Here is a 6622-nt window from a genome sequence, read left to right as displayed (position 1 = left end):
TGTGTAGGTGAAACATTTCATCAATGAAGATACCCAACTGTTGCACATATTAATCTTCATAAGAGTCTCGTCTGCTTTGAAAGTTTTCCATGTAAAGTTCCTATTTTTTTCAGTTTCTGCATTAGTCTATCATGAAGAACTCATGTCAAAAGTTTTATGAAATCTCAATAGATAAAATTTGCACATAAATTTTTTCTTGAATAATTTGTGATCCATATTGGCTTAATTGATTTTAAATTCCTGTGTTACTATTATACAATGTTTTTAATTCAAGGATCTTCTGGGAATAGCTTCAGTTATTTGCTCCTTGTTTGTTGTGCTAATTTTGTTTTAGTCTGGTGCATAACAGCCTAAATTGAAAATAACATATCATTTTATTCAAAATGTGTTCAGTGAATTTCTCATTATTGACATTTTTTCTAATATCAGTATTAAAGCAATATTTAAGCATTATTTTGAGAAATGTGGTTGTTGAAACAAAATTATTGCAAGTCTGAAGCTGAGCTTATTATAAAGACAGAATTTGGTGGTAGTCACAGATTCTGGATTCTGGTGTACCTCTGGAAACTTAATCCCCATGAATTTATGATTTGCCTGCAATTTCCAAAGTAGAGTACTGTATATTATGCAGTCCCTCATATGTCTCATCATATTCTTCTCTTTCTTGTGTGTTGTTAAATGGTGGATTGTATGCATTTACAATACTGAACTATAATTTTTGCTTTAAATTTGTCCCAAAAATTTTGGCATTATTTGGTTTGAGTGTTGGTTTTTGCTGTACTATACAGTATTTCTTTTATGAACCATTTTAAGTGGCTTCCTTTTTTTCCTGCTTTGTCTTCTCCAGAATGAGTAGTTACCCATTCAAAATGTTTTTCCAGTTTCGTTTGTCAGACTCACTACGTCCAGTTTCTTCTTGTTTATGGCTCTTCTAGCCCTTTTCGAGCTACTTCATTAATGTATGATCAGGTGTCTCTTGCTTTATGAGTTGGATGTGTTCCAGATGCATTGGGTATCAAGTGAATTTGCATGAAGTGAACCTTGCATTACGTGTAAAACGGATAAATTCTGAGAATTTGCAAATTCCACATTTCTTGATTAACATTCACATCAAAAAAATAAGTTTACCACACATTCACCAAATAATTCTATAGTAAAAAGAAAATGAATTTGGTCAAAAAACAAGAGAAAAAATAGAATTCAATAATTGCTATATGTTACAAAATCGGGGAAAATCTACATTTCTTTATTTTACAAAAGAGTATTTCAGTAAATTAGATAGCCACCAAAACAAATGAGAAAATTTTAAATCCAAAATTCACTCATAATCCATCTCCCTTTTACCCTTCCCTCCAATTTTAAATCTAAACTTCACTCATAATCCATCTCCCTTTTACCCTTCCCTCCAACATTAATAGGCCTGTCTTTGTCTGGACTGAAATACAGTCTCTCCACACTTGTCAACGGAGTTCCGTTCCTAAGACCACATCAGTAAACAAATTTGGCGCTAAGTGAGAAGCATATTATAATGGTAGTGGGTTTGTGTCAACCATCTTTGATATTATTTTAATGTCACCTTTGTACCAGTTATGACATTTCTGGTATATTTTTAAATGTTTATACAGTAGTGTACTGTATACATATTGTAATAAACAGAATAGAGGAAATCAACTCTAATATACATTATTTAAGTATGCATACTGGTCAGAGTGCCCATCGTAAGTTTGAGTCATCAGTAAACGAGTACATCGCTAAGTAAGGAGAGGCTGTATATAGGTTATGAATCTTGGAACACGCATCTCCTTACTATTCTTTCTTCCCTCCGTCCACACCTAATCCCAACTACATATATGTTAGCTAGCTAACTTTTCTAGCCAGGTGTCCATTTTCTTTTGACTTAGCAAACGATTTAAATTGAAACCAATATTAGGGTTTAGTTCTTATGCCCAGATCTGTTTTTTCTCTCATTTCTTGTTTTTTTTTTTTCATAATAACAGAATTTAAAGTAGGTAATATGAAGATACAGTTGAAACATCAATGGTCCTGGACTTGGGTGATTGCATTAAAGAGAATTAATTCATTCTGTATCTAATGACGTGACCACATAAAAGTGAATTCACATAAAGCAAAACTGCATGAGGCCTGGGGGAAACCTGTATATAAAATGTTTATAAATGTTTTGTTTCCCTTTTTCCCAGTTTTTTTAATTTGTCTTATCCTATGTTCCATATCGTGAGAGCACATTTGATAGGCTCCATCCTGTTAATTTGTAGAAACTAGAGCTTTTCTTTTCCTCATTTTTAATCCTTGGATAAAGTAATAATTGGAGTAACCCCAAATCCTGAGGTGTCTCCTGGTGTTGCAGAATATTTAAAAAAAAAACAAAAACAAAAAAAAAAAAAATAATGAAATGATAGAGAATCTTTTCCTGATGGTAATGATGCCAAAAGTACAAAATTTGATGGAAAACTCATGGAATTACGCTCTCACGAAGTCGGCAACCTTGGCGATATTTATGAAATGGCGATTTCGCCCACTTTGAGCCCTATTTTCGGCTAATTCCATTGTTTCAGTCGACCAAACTCATAACTATTTCTTTAGAACTCCATTTGTTCTATTGATTGAGTACAAGAAACTGCCCATTTACTGATTTCAGCTACCCAATAAAGTGGTCAGAAATTGGCAATTTGGTCAATTTCATGCAAATTGAAAAATATGCCAATTTCAAAATAGGGTCCAGAATGAACAATGCAGACATTCCTGGCTCTAAAATAACATTTTCTTTGTTGATCAGTCATGTCGCCAGGCCCCTCTGGTATTACTCTTACTTTCTATTTTTAATTTTTATTAAAAAAAAAAATAGAGTTACTGTTATGCAGACTACTGCAATATTGTAATAATTGTATAAATAATGTCAACCCATTCATGACTGCATATTAGAATGACTAGTTGGACATTTATTGGACAATGACATCATTTGTTTACTCTTGAACATCGGCAAAAATCAAACATTTCTCCTAATTTGAGCTCCATTTCAAGATCCTTTTCATCATGAAACCAATCAAAATCACCTCTGTTTCTGTAATATGTTCTCCATTCTATCAAACAGTACTACGAAAATGAGAATACAGTGGACCCCCGCATAACGCTATTAATCCGTTCCTGAGAGCTCATTGTTAGGCAAAATTATCGTTATGCGAATTAATTTTCCCCATAAGAAATAGTGGAAATCAAATTAATCCATGCAAGACACCCAAAAGTATGAAAAAAATATTTTTACCACATGAAATATTAATTTTAAAACACACAAACTTAAGAAAACATGCACAGTTACATGACACTTACCTTTATTGAAGATGTGGTGATGATTGATGGGATGGGAGGAGGGGAGACTGGATGGTTTTAGTGTTTAGAAGGGGAATCCCCTTCCATTAGGACTTGAGGTGTCAAGTCCTTTTCCGGGGTTGCTTCCTTTCTTCTTTTAATGCCACTAGGACCAGCTTCAGAGTCACTGGACTTCTGTCGCACAACATATTTGTCCATAGTGGCCTGTACCTCTCGTTCCTTTATGACTTTCCTAAAGTGTTTCACAACAGTGTCAGTGTAATAGTCACCAGCACGGCTTGCAGTAGCTGTCTGAGGGTGATTTTCATCCATGAAGGTTTACACTTCAAGCCACATTGCACAGATTTCCTTAATCTTTGAAGTAGGCAACTTCTTCAGTTTCTCTCTCCCCTCCTCCGAAGCAATTTCCTCAGGTGTGGCCTCTTGCTGTTGAAGTTGATCTAGCAGCTCATCAGTGGTTAGTTCTTCTTTGTCCTCCTCCACCAACTCTTCCACATCCTCCCCACTAACCTCCAACCCCAAGGACTTCCCCAATGCCACAATTGATTCCTCAACTGGCATAGGATTCTCAGGGTTAGCCTCAAATCCTTCAGAATCCCTTTGGTCTACACATTCTGGCCACAGTTTCTTCCAAGCAGAATTCAAGGTCCTCTTAGTCACTCCCTCCCAAGCCTTACCTATAAGGTTTACACAATTGAGGATACTAAAGTGATCTCTCCAAAACTCTCTTAGAGTCAGTTGAGTTTCTGAGGTCACTACAAAGCACCTTTCAAACAGAGCTTTTGTGTACAGTTTTTTGAAGTTTGCAATAACCTGCTGGTCCATGGGCTGCAGGAGAGGAGTGGTATTAGGAGGCAAAAACTTCACCTTAATGAAGCTCATGTCCCCACAAAGTCGCTCTGCCAAGTCTGTAGGATGACCAGGGGCATTGTCTAACACCAGGAGGCACTTAAGGTCTAATTTCTTTTCAGTTAGGTAATTTTTCACAGTGGGGGCAAATGCTTGGTGTAACCAGTCATAGAAAAAGTCCCTAGTGACGCATGCCTTATTGTTTGCCCTCCACAGCACACACAAATTAGCCTTGAGGATATTCTTTTGCCTGAATGCTCTGGGAGTTTCAGAGTGATACACTAATAAAGGCTTCACTTTGCAATCACCACTAGCATTGGCACACATGAGAAGAGTAAGCCTGTCTTTCATAGGCTTATGTCCTGGGAGTGCCTTTTCCTCCTGAGTAATGTAGGTCCTGCTTGGCATTTTCTTCCAAAACAGGCCTGTTTCGTCACAATTAAACACTTGTTCAGGTTTCAGTCCTTCACTGTCTATGTACTCCTTGAATTCATGCACATATTTTTCAGCTGCTTTTTGGTCCGAACTGGCAGTCTCACCATGCCTTATCACACTATATATGCCACTACGCCTCTTAAATCTCTCAAACCAACCTTTGCTGGCCTTAAATTCACTCGCATCACCACTAGTTGCAGGCATTTTTCTAATTAAATCCTCGTGCAACTTCCTAGCCTTTTCACTTATGATCGCTTGAGAGATGCTATCGCCTGCTATCTGTTTTTCGTTTATCCACACCAATAACAGTCTCTCAACATCTTCTATCACTTGCGATCTCTGTTTCACACCAATAACAGTCTCTCAACATCTTCTATCACTTGCGATCTCTGTTTCGAAAGCACAGTTAAACCTTTGGCAAGAACAGCTTCCTTGATTGCCGTTCTCTTGGACACAATAGAAGCGATGGTTGATTGGGGTTTACTATACAACCTAGCCAGCTCGGAGACACGCACTCCACTTTCATACTTAGCAATGATCTCTTTCTTCATCTCCATAGTAATTCTCACCCTTATTCCTGTAGGGTTGGCACTAGAAGCTTTCTTGGGGCCCATGGTCACTTATTTTTCAGGTGAAATCACTATAAAAAGGCTGTAATAATACGAAATGTTCCGATTGTATGCTTGAATGTTACCGCGGAGGCTGGCGTGTAAACAATGCCACTGGCAGAACAAGTGAGGCTGGCTCAGGCCGCATGGACGTGTCTCGGACGAATCGCGTTGAGCAAATTTTTTAGCACTATGCGAGGCAAAATTTTAGCGATAAAATGTATCGCTATGCGGATTTAACACTATGCGATGCCAACGTTATGCGGGGGTCCACTGTATAACCATAAAAACTATACGAAAATACACTTCAACATCGGCGTTTTAATCCCAAAACAAGGTTGGAGTTTTTTTTTTTCTCTATGCACTGCGTGCTGCAAGATTTTTTTTATATGGTGCACACTGCCCACACAAACCCATTCTCTCACATGTGAGCCTACCAGCTTTCTCCTGCTTGATTTGAAGCCGCTAGAATTTTTGAGTATACAGTATATACGTCAAACACATTGGCTCTTAAGACATATACTATATACAACTGAAACAGTCAGCTGGTTAAGTAACACTTTTGTGTCAAAATATTGGCTTGGTTAACAACACTGAACTCAGTTAAAGTCATTTGTCCCAAACTTGTCCGCATGCCATTAGAAGCCCAGACACTCCATGTACAGCCAGTATGCCATCGTTTACCAGCCAGTGAGGACGATTCCACATGTACATGCGATACATTTTGCATTATTCCAATGTTTTTAGTGCTTGTAACTGCTATATAAGCCACCATGGGCCCAAATACAGATTTTAGTGTCAACCCTTTGGTAAAGAGGGTGAGAAACACTATAGAATTAAAGAAAAAGTTTGTAGAAAGATACAAGAGTGGTGGTGGTAGCGATGGTGGTACACCAGCCAGGGTACTTCCCCACATACCAGCCAGGGTACTTCCCCACACACCAGCCAGGGTACTTCCCCACACACCAGCCAGGGTACTTCCCCACACACCAGCCAGGGTACTTCCCCACACACCACCCAGGGTACTTCCCCACACACCACCCAGGGTACTTCCCCACACACAGGGTACTTCCCCACACTTCGGCCAGGGTGCTCCCCCACGCGTCGGCCAGGGTACTTCCCCACACACCATCCAAGGTACTTCCCCACACACCATCCAGGGTACTTCCCCACACACCATCCAGGGTACTTCCCCACACACCATCCAGGGTACTTCCCCACACACCATCCAGGGTACTTCCCCACATGCCGTCCAGGGTACTTCCCCACACGCCATTCAGAGTACTTCCCCACATGCCGGCCAGGGTACTTCCCCACACGCCGGCCAGGGTACTTCCCCACACGCCGGCCAGGGTACTTTCCCCACACGCCGGCCAGGGTACTTT

This window comes from Cherax quadricarinatus, chromosome 74, assembly GCF_038502225.1.
Source record: "Cherax quadricarinatus isolate ZL_2023a chromosome 74, ASM3850222v1, whole genome shotgun sequence".
Lineage (NCBI taxonomy): Eukaryota > Metazoa > Arthropoda > Malacostraca > Decapoda > Parastacidae > Cherax > Cherax quadricarinatus.
Note: the sequence above shows the minus strand (reverse complement) of the source record.